The sequence below is a fragment of the Dermacentor albipictus genome, chromosome 2 (assembly GCF_038994185.2).
Source record: "Dermacentor albipictus isolate Rhodes 1998 colony chromosome 2, USDA_Dalb.pri_finalv2, whole genome shotgun sequence".
Lineage (NCBI taxonomy): Eukaryota > Metazoa > Arthropoda > Arachnida > Ixodida > Ixodidae > Dermacentor > Dermacentor albipictus.
In genome coordinates this window covers 63,427,600-63,438,558 of record NC_091822.1, presented here as the reverse complement: position 1 = coordinate 63,438,558, position 10,959 = coordinate 63,427,600, and the positions used below count along the sequence as shown (strand labels likewise).

General features: G+C 48.2%; 1 long non-coding RNA gene across 1 annotated transcript; it reads right to left on the bottom strand.

Annotated features, from left to right (window-relative positions):
- Nucleotides 1-2,114: 2,114 nt before the first annotated feature.
- Nucleotides 2,115-10,248, bottom strand: LOC135909023 (uncharacterized). Its single transcript, XR_010566533.1, has 3 exons — nucleotides 10,198-10,248; nucleotides 3,782-3,856; nucleotides 2,115-2,390 (listed from the first exon to the last, which is right to left on the bottom strand). It is a non-coding gene; the product is annotated as an uncharacterized lncRNA (long non-coding RNA).
- Between the last annotated feature and the right edge of the window lie 711 nt (nucleotides 10,249-10,959).

The window sequence follows — 10,959 nt, the reverse complement described above, 5'->3', positions numbered from 1 at the left end:
ATGTCGTCTTGTCGCCAGGCGTCTGCCCTCCTCCTTCGAAGCGCACCTGCACTTCACGTGATCTGGAGCGGCTTCTGCCCTTCGACGGCGAGCGGCGTCTTGACCGTGTGGGGCTCCTTGAGCGCGTGCGCCCCCTGGTGCCCGTTTGGGCATCCCATTGCAGCTGAGGTGGTGTCGCCCCCGATGCAGATCTGTTGCGTTCTCGTCGTCGAATTCGCACCACGTATGGAATTTGGTACCGCTGTCGGCAAGTCTTGTCCCCAGTTGGGTGGTCCCCTCCACAGAATTTGCAGTTAGGCACACACATGTGATTGTCCTCCGGGTTTTGGGTTCCACATCCTCTGCACTGTACCATGTCCGGTGTTGGACATACATCTGCCCGATGTCCAATCTTTCCGCAAGCATAGCAGACATCAAACTGCTTCCTATACAGGTAACACCTTACAAGGGTCGACCCGTATCTGACATAATTGGGCACCTTGAGCCCATCAAACAGAACGATGACCGAGCCCGTGGATTTAATGCGTTTGGCTGCCAATGCCAGTGGGTTAAAGTCATGCACAATGTTCTGCGTTATCGTGGCCTGATTGTCTCTGAGGTCAACTCTCCGAATCACCCCTTTACACGTGGTATGCGGAGCTGTCTCGTAGGCGTTCACTTCATATTCGGTTTCCCCTATAACTATTGACCTGATTCGCACATACCTGGCAGCATGACTGGGGTCTGGTGTACTAACCACCACGATGTTTTGCGTGAAGTTAGGGCAAACGACATCCTCTCGGGCTTGTTGCGGAGTCAGGCCTGATGCTTCAATAATCGCCACGCCTATCGCTGTGGTGCTCACTTTGCTCAAGTTGAGACCTCCTCGTGGACGGATGATGATCTTGCTGTGCTCCTCGGGCAATTGGGGCATCCTTGATGCCTTGACAATCCGATTTTTGAACATAGTGGTTGTAGGTCCCTTGTTCTTGCTGCTGTTGCCTTGCTCTTGCTGGCTCTGCGGCGATGTTTTCCCATCGCCAGCAATCCTTGTGGTGGAGCGAAATTTTCGGCTTGTCACAATTTGCCAACCTAGATCTTCCTCATTCTCTTCTAATCCGGTAGCGTCTTCATCTTCCATGCGCGTGCCCGCCATCGCGGCCCGGCGGGGCCAGTAGGCCTACTTAGGTCTTGCGCCAAGAAATGCCAGTAAAAGTCCAAAAATGGAAGTCCCACCTTAAAGAAAGGTGTCCGCGAATTCCCGGTGACTTCACAAATCCAGTGATGTGCTTGAATCCGTGATGGCGGCAAAGACGGCTGCACAAACATTCAAAAACGACGGAGCCGGTGTGAGGGACGTCCGCACCTCGGCTTTCTTTTTGCTTTCTCTTTCTACCTGCTTTCCCCAGTTCTGTAGTGTTGAATAGCAAACTGCGTTTCTTTTCAAGTTCAGTGGACCTCTCATCTTTGTCCCTCTTTTCGTCTCTAAGTCTTCAAACCGAATATGCGGTCTTATTCGTCACGATGGTGCAAAATCATTTCGCTGGATTTCATAAACAATGGGAGAACAAGCGTAACCCTAGCTTAAAGGCAGCATTTTGCCATGGAGGCTTCTCTACAGGAACGAGGCAATGAACACAAGTTCCCTCTTTTAAGCGTTTGCACACGGCTGGGGCTCATCTCGCTCACTCAGTTTAGATCTCCTCGTTTGTCACTTCGTGTGTCCCCTTTGTCGTCTTCGTCTGTTGAGCGGGAAAGTCTGGAAGCTTCACTTGTATGATATAAACGGCTAAATAATTCTGACAGGTCGCCCGACAGGTATTGTGGGTGAAGGAGAACGATACAGACGGAGGTGCCCGGTGTCCACAAATTATACTTCTAGCTGAGCCCGTTCAATCAGGCGGAAGCCTGAATCCGGGGATTCCACTGCTAGTGCACCGTCAGTGTGCTGGGCGTGTCCTCGTTGTCTTTTGTGACCGCACCATTGTGGCACGTATTGGCGCGCTAGATCATCTGGCTTTTGTAGTTTTTTTTTTGTACGCATGTTAAGCCGTCCGTGAGGTACCAAGGGCGACGCTTATAACATCTATAGTAAATGAATGTCGAAGCTCTAGCTCTCGTTTCTTGGCAGAAAGCGGCTTCATTTATTGCGCAAGAACATGTAACGCAGCCGCAACGGCCACTGGTGTCGCGCGCTGGATCATCTCTCAACTTCGTTCGAGGTGTTTCTTTCAACTTCTTGCTTCAAACGTGCCACCTTCACGGACCAGGGTACTACCCGCAAATGGTCTTAAGGCATGCGTCGCTGTAGCGTGCCTCCTCGGCATTGCTCTGCTCGGCACGCTCAGCAGACTCGGGATCAGTCCTGGCCTCGGCCTCACTGACGCTGCTGGCCGGCATGGCACCACTCTCTGGAAAAAGATGGCAGGTGAAGAGGGGCCCGATAAGTTCGCAAGACAAACCAGAACAGAAGGTAGTTATAAAGCTGCTGTTGGCCGAATATTGGCATCAATATTATGTATTGTCATTTTTAACTTCTTTCGGTGTATTGCATAGAGGGAGCATGAACAAGAATAACCGCCATATTCACGAAAAACCTCAAATAAAAAAAATAAATTGCACGTAAACTTGTCATTGGCGGAAGTACTAAAGGTTTCGGGTATTGAAAGTGTTGCGAACCTTCAGTAGGGTAGAGATGATGGTACAATGATTATTTTTATAAGTAGACTCTCAGCAAAACGTTCGATTGTGGGTCGCGATCCTTAACTATATATTCTGGAAGTTCGTACTACTTATCTTTACTGATGTGGAAGAACGATCTATTAGATGCCGTGAGAGTTCCTTACAGCTGCTTCACCTTTAGATTGTTAGACATTGAAACGGTTAATGAGAAACGTGGTGAGCAGGAAGGAGAACAGTATACGAAATTGTAGAAAATGGTGTTAGAATTTCTGCAAGAAGCATAGCTGAGAAATTTGCGTATCGATAAGTTACCGTGCATAGAGCAGTTATTTCACACTACCAAAGCGGCCACGAAATGAGGTGAGAGCGCAGTTGAATGCAGCATAGAACTGAAAATGAGACGCGTGGAATTGATCACTTAGAACAGGACACCGATAACGAGAGATATATCTGAAAGGTCCGTCTGGTCTTCAGTGTGCACGAAATAGGCTGTCGACGGTTGCGATACCGAGGATGCGCTCTATTGTAGACATTACCATTGCAACCTTCAGTGTCATAGAACAATCATAATTTTTGATGAAACGCGTTTGTAGAGAAACAAAGTAATGTTCAGGTGCGTTTAGAGCTGTATTTTTTAAAATAAGAGCCTGTATTGCGAATAATTTCTTGCGTGACGAGCTTCTCAGGTACTATAAGACCCAGGGCACTTTGATGGGTGTAACATTAAGGGATGAGAAAAGAGCAGATTGGGTGAGGGAACAAACGCGAGTTAATGACATCTTAGTTGAAATCAAGAAAACGAGATGGGCATGGGCAGGACATGTAATGAAAAGGGAAGATAACCGATGGTCATTAACGGTTACGGAATGGATTCCAAGGGAAATGAAGTGTAGCGGGGGCCGCAGAATGTTAGGTGGGCGGATGAGATTAAGAAGTTTGCAGGGACGACATTGCCACAATTAGTACATGACCGGGGTTGTTAGAGAAGTACGGGAAAGGCCTCTGGCCTGCAGTGCGCGTAACCATGCTGCTACTGCTGATGACGATGATGACATTGCGAAGGTTTAACTATGACGGTTGAATGGTGAATTCTATTTATTACAAAAAGAAGATGACTCACCTGCCACGATAAGTCCAAAAATGGCCAGGCCCACAATCATCACTTTCAGCTGCATGTCTTTCTCTCTAGGAAAAACTGGAAATTAGAAATGTAAGGACAAGTCATGCAATGTCTCACGCTATTTCACCCTACCAATGTGGCGGCCGCGAAAGGAGATACAACGCAGGAGAATACAGCGGAGAACTCAGCATGACTGCTTAGCGCTCCTTTTTTGTATTGATTTTACCTGTCTGCAATTTCTTCTTTCTGCTGTAGCGTGATGTTATAGAACTTTAAGATGATGTTTTAACGAAACGTAGACGCATTACGTACGCAAAAAGAGAATGCTCCTCACGGTGCAAGCTACTTGCGCTATTGAGTTTCGGCTGCTTGGGCTCGCTATGTCAACGCATCTTCAAGACGGTGACTACTACACATGGCTCTCGCTTTACCGTGTATTCTCAACCCGCCGTGGATGCGTAGTGGCTATGGTGTTGGGCTCCTGAGCACGAAGTTGCAGGAGTGAATTCCGGCCATGGCGGCCGAATTTCGATGGGGGCGAAACGCAAAAACACCCGTGTAGTTAGATTTGGGTGCACGCTAAAGAACCTCTGGTGGTCCAAATTTTCGGAGTACCCCACTACGGCGTGCCTCATGATCAAAAAGTGGTTTGGCACATGAAAACTCACAATTTTTCAACTTGTATTCTCGTGATGGCTTCGCCCTCGCTATCGTTGATCATCAGATTCGTTGAAATGAGCATCCGCTTCAGCTAAACTCACCCTAAACATTAGTTATGAGCAGATAGTGCCTTCAATTTCACAGATCGTTCGGCGATTCAGGCGTCTGCACGCGTATCGAGATGCGTCTGCATAGAGGCGACATCATGATTGCTAACAGAGTGTCCTGGCTTGGGGATGCTTGGTAGGATGCACCAGACGGTACGCAAGCCTAAACCTATCTATTAGGTCCGCGGCTTCAGAATGTAGCCACTTTAACATCATCCTACCTTCGAGAAGAACGACTTCATATATCGTGAGAAAAGTTTGCACTGGTGGCGTTTACTAAGTAAGAAATCAATGTCTTCATAGGTGATATCCGTCGACGGACAGCTGATCTCGCACAGCACGAGTCACAGATTTTTGGGGGTGGTCATTGAGAGAAATCTCTCCTAGACCCCTCATGTGATGTATGTGAGAAAACGCCTGACGGGAATTTGCCATATGTTTAAGTTCATAGCAGGAAAGACCTGGGGAGTGCCAATACAATCTATGCGGCAACTGTACAGGGTCCTCTTTATTGGATACCTGTGGTACAGCCTACCGGCCATTTCCAACACCTGCAGAACTAACGTGAATATAATCCAAAGCATCCAGGCACCAGCCCTCAATATTTGTCTTAGTCTACCGTGGAGTGCGTCAATGGCTGAAGTTACGGCAGTCGCTCAAGATTCCACTCTTAGAACACACATTACCATTAAAACAATGCATGCACACATGAAACATATCGCGCTGACCCCTCCTCACCACCTCATAAGTGTCCCAGTAGATAGGCCCCATACGACATTCAGTGCGACTGTCTTCGCGCACCGTGCCTCTATCAGGTCAGGTTACACACCTGCAGTGAGACCTTCCATTCCTCCATGGTGTGTGCACCGTACTCAAGTAAACCTTACAATCCCAGGGCTTTAGAAAATGTCGGACTTGCCATCATCAGCACTCAAAGAACTAACTTTACTTCTCTAATACGAGAAATACAGCGACTGCGCACACGTCTATACTGATGGATCATCTACATCAAACAGTTCCGGTGGCGCTGTAGTTATACCAACAATGAGAATAACCGAGCGGTTCAAGACTTCCCATGTCACTACGTCTACAGCTGCAGAGCTCACGGCTCTCCGCGACGCGCTTCATGTGACAAATGCTGAAAGTCCTAGAAAATGGGCAGCCTCCTGTGATTCAAGGCCGGCCTTTGAATGTGTGCAGTTCTTTCTCCGACATAGAACTTACGATCAGCTCATGTACAAAATCGTTGAACTTGTCCATCACCTAAGAGAAAAAGGCCACGATATATCTCTTTTCAATAGATACAAGTTCATTGCGGTATCATAGGAACTGGTGAAGCAGATAAGGCAGCTCGGACGTCAAACCAAGAAGACCGCTACGTCCCCATTCCCCTCGCAAGGACCGACGTCGCGAGACAATTTCGCAGTCTAGCTCGCACGATCTCCTCGGAAGATTGAAATACCGCCAATAAAGAGCGCACAAGACTACACAGGCTAATCCCGTTAAGGCAACTCAGACCTCCGTCCGGACTGCACCGACGCGAAGCGTTCCTTTTGTGTGGGTTGTGGCTTGGAGTTGCCTTCACGAAGGCCTACTAAGACACTAATTGGAATGGTTGATAGTCCTGCACGTGATGTTTGCGCATATGAGGAGAACATTGACTACCTATTGTGCCATTGTCCTCAATTGCCCACATCAAGATTGTGACTGCATCGGGGCAACGCATCCCCGAACTTCCCAAGATCAGGGTCCTGGGCCTGCTGCTCAACAAGAACGGCCGCAACGACGAGACCATCAACAAGCTTACCACCAAGGCAATGGACGCCATCTGGCTCATATACCGAGTCCTACACGACGGGTGGGCACGCCTGAAGACAGTCTCGTGCGCCTTATCCAGTCGTTCGGGATCAGTCACATCGCCTACGTTGCGGCCTACCTCGACTGGCACTTCACTGACAGGACCAAGATCAACACGCTGATCAGACGGGCTTACAAGACGGCGCTTGGTTTAATGGAGACCACGAGTACGGCTCGGCTCCTGCAGCTCGGCGTCCATAACACCCTAGAAGAAATAGCTGAGGCGCAGCTCATCGCGCAATTCGATCGCCTCTTTACCAACAAGACGGGCCGCAGTATACTGACGTCCCTGGGTTGCAACCGCCAAGCTCCCAGCCGGCAACCGTGCGAGATCACAGATGACGCGCGGGCCCACATTTACGTGGACCCCATCCCGAAGAACATGCACCCAGAGTACAACCAAGAACGGTGGCACGTGCGAGCCAAGGCCCTCACCGAACAACACGCCCAGGACCCGCACGCCCGGTACGTGCACGCAACGGAATACAAGCGGGAAGGCTTCGCGGCGGGGGTCGTTGCGGCGGCTAACGGCACCAAGACAACGGCAGCGAGCGAGCGGTGCACGAACGCCACAGAGGCTGAGGAGGTTGCCATCGCTCTGGAGATCACCGAGGCCGAGTGTCGCACCGTGCTCAGCGACTCGAGGAATGCCATGCGCAACTTTGCCAAGGAGCGAATATACGCGCCGGCGGCCGTCATCACCGGCAAGCTCCGGCTCCAAGACCGCGGCAGCGCCATCCGTATCAAGTGGTTCCCGGCGCACGCCGGCGAGTGTGCATCCTCACCGAACTACAACGAGATGGCCCATTCGGCGGCACGAACGCTTACTTTCCGCGCCAGCGAGAGGGACCCTTCCGTGTGGTGGTTCGAAACCAAGGACAGATTGACCAGTTATGCCGAAGTAACCAAGTGTTACCGCTTAGCTCGACGGACAATGCCGCCTCCTCATCCGGTACTCAGTCGGGAGGAGGCCGTATTCCTAAGGCAAACACAGACTGCGTCACTCCTCGCCCCCGCAATGCTGCGCGTGCTTCACCCAGAGCTCGATCCGAGTAGGCTGTGCGGTGTTCGTGCAGCAGGTCTGGCGGACCAATTGCACATCATGTGAGACTGTGCCAGGTTCCCGACGGCAGCTACCTCCAGAACTTACCCGCCTGAACTTCAAGGTGCCCTGCAGTCTGTAGACAAGGACTCACAACTATGGGCCGTCGAGCAGGCCTGGGGTGCGCTCGAAAACCACAAGCCACATGACCCACTACAAACGGGCCCAACTGGGCTAGTGCAGAGTAGGGTATGACCCCGGGTCGACGCTTGGCCAGCGTCACGACGCGTTAAACCATCGTTTGCCGGCACTTTATTAATGTTATTCCTATCCCACCAAGCACAAAGACAATCTTTGTCCAACACATTGACGAAATTAGATGATCGCCCTCTGAGTGAAGACAGCACTAGAACACCGTCCCCATCTATCATTGGCTCAGAAGGCAGTGAAGGCACTTTTGTGCTTTTTCAGAACGTCTGGTTTCCGCGAGCGGCTTTAACTCAAGTGCTGTCCATACACGTGTCTACACTTTCTCTCTCCCGTTCCTCTCTTCCCCTTAACCCTTCCCCCCGCGTAGAGTAGTCAACCAGCTCATTGACTGGTTAACATCCCTACCGTCCTACATTCATATATTCTCTTCTTTTCATCTACTAAGTCACTTTAAGCATCGTTGAACTGATTACGTAAAATAGACAAATGGAAATGTACAGCATCGAATGTGAAAAAAAAAGAACGAATTCTGCTATTGGGCCCAAAAAGCTAAACATCTTTTTCCGCGCATTTCGTACTTAAATCACTGACTTCGTTGCACCGTTACAAAATCCTCTTGACCGTAGTTCCTCATTTTTATCTTCTCGACCGTAGATTGTAATTTTTCTTCTCAAACGTTTTCATTTTCTACTCATCGCGTGATCACCAGCTCTAAAAAAAAGATTGTTTGCAGTACACTCACATCCTACACAGTACCTTCCAACAACTCGCCTGCGTTTACAATTCCCAAGTTAGAACTAGTGAAGTTTCGATAAAAACGGATGCCGAGTTCCCCATGCGTCGGTTTACTCTGAAAATATATTGTCCAGGAAACCATGGTGGGGGAGTACAAAAACGTCCGAGGACAGCTAAGCACTTCTAAGGAGTTGTGAATGCGAAAGCATTAATGTCCAATTGAAGGTCACTGAGCGGTCCTTTTGCTGCGGTGTATGTTATGGGGCTCTGGGATCTTGTTGGTGCGGGTTATTTTGTTGTACAGTTTCTACGTTAAAATGTTGGCTGTAGGGCGGAGTTATTTGGAAGACATCACAGAGGAATTCAAGACGTTGAATACCACCATCTTTCTGCACGACGAGAGACCGAGGAGGCAGCCGCTGCCACTAAGGCCGGCTGGCGCGCGCAGTAGCCGAGTTCAGTGGTGGGTGGGATAAATATATATATATATATATATATATATATATATATATATATATATATATATATATATATATATATATATATATATATATATATACACGGACTGCACGTCGGCTTCCGATAGCCAGATGACGGCATGCGCACGCGCGCGTCACGTGACTGCCTCGTTCCGACGACAACGCGTTTCGCTCTGAGGCGTCGCGGCACCGCATCTGCACCGCCGAGGGCACGCTGTTGACGTGGTGTGACGGCGATGCTCTCCCACTTCACTTAACGCATGGCGTGCTAGCCCGACAGCCGCGGTTCGCCCTCCCTGCTCTGTCGAGGTGGCTCGCTCGTGACGTGGCATCGCCGTCAGTGAGAATTTGGGTGTCGTGTCGCTGCTGCTGACGCCGGATTTTTCGCTCGATAGCATCAATATTTATTTGCAGGCAGAATAAAGGAACTGCTCCCGTGTCATGAGTCGTTTGCTTCAATGCTCAAAGATGGCGGTATTCATTAGGTCTGTCATATGGTTAAAAGCAACTGCATTTGTCTCATTATGACGATTTCTTCCTCATACCTGAAGTTGAGACTCTGTGAATATTGTAAACATTGAAATCGCAAAGCAGAATATATTTCGGAAAATAATTTGAATCGCATAGACTGAGGAATACAATGAAGAAAGTATATTTAGTATGAATAAACCTTTTTCGCTACTGCAGAACAAAAAAGAACGTAGTGAAAGCAAATATAGCAGAATTCACATTGAAATACTAGCCAACATGCAGTAGCCTGTTGATGAATTGTTATATATTTTTGCCTCTACAAAGTATTCCTTAATTCAATGAATTTCCTTGAATATGGCCAGAAACTCTTAGTACAAGGGTTTTGTTACTATTACCGCCACAAGGCCCCATCTTATTTGATTTGTCCAAAAATGCAGTTTCGTCTTGAGGAGCAGTCTCCTGCGTGCCGTTTTGTTTTCCTGGTCTGCAAGATTCCTGGCAGGACAAAAACTAGAACAATCTGGAACTCCACAACAATAAATTACCCATTACGTCAATATTTTCCATACCAGATAGAAGTTTCGAAAAAAAACTTCTCTTGTGGACGGTTTATTCGCTTCTAACAGTAATTTGGTCATTGATGACACCCTCCTCGCCTATTTCATTGCTTGTCAGAACAAAACACGGCAAACAGCTCTGAAATGTAAACAAGAATAGATAAACAGACGACACGGGAATCGTTTCTTTGGTATTATGCCGGTTTCAAGTTGTGTTTCGTATTACCGTTTCACACAAACAAGCAAGGCTACAACCGTATTGAAGTACATTTGATTTCAGAAGTGATGCACTTCTCACCTTCGAAACTACGGCTTTTCACCTTCGAAAGGTTGTTTCCAGCAGTCCTACGCTAGGGAGAGCTCAGAATATTTTAGATCGCATTCGTGTTTTATACCTGGACACACTAGTGCACGTGCAGCTGAAAATTACCGCGAACTCTTTTCCGGAGGATGCGGCTTGCTAGTTTTCCTGATATGGTTAGTGAGATGCACGCTCTACAGGAAGCGTCAAATAGGATCCATCATGCCCGACCAAAAACAAGCTGACACATTAAACATCGGCCAAAATAACTGAGTCATTCGCATTGTACTGCGTTCATTAAGTATTCACTGCGTTTTAATACGCAGTACCGCGGCCCAGTCGTCTTTAAAATAAAAAGAAGGCCTGAAGCCGTATTATGGAACAATTTTCCGATGCGATTAGCATCTTTTCCTCTTCACGCATTTAGAATCTATCTATCTATCTATCTATCTATCTATCTATCTATCTATCTATCTATCTATCTATCTATCTATCTATCTATCTATCTATCTATCTATCTATCTATCTATCTATCTATCTATCTATCTATCTAGTCTATTACGCCATCACAGAAGCTAGAGTTTGCTTCCAACTATCGCGACTGCATAGGTTATCATGGTCGCGATGCCGTAGCGGTCAATCCATCGTCGTCATTTCACCTTCGTCGTCTGACTCTTGCCATACAGTCCTCGTCGCGCCAACTACGTCAAGCTATTGGTTGAAGTTCTGTGATATATTGAGCCACTATGTTTCTGCTTG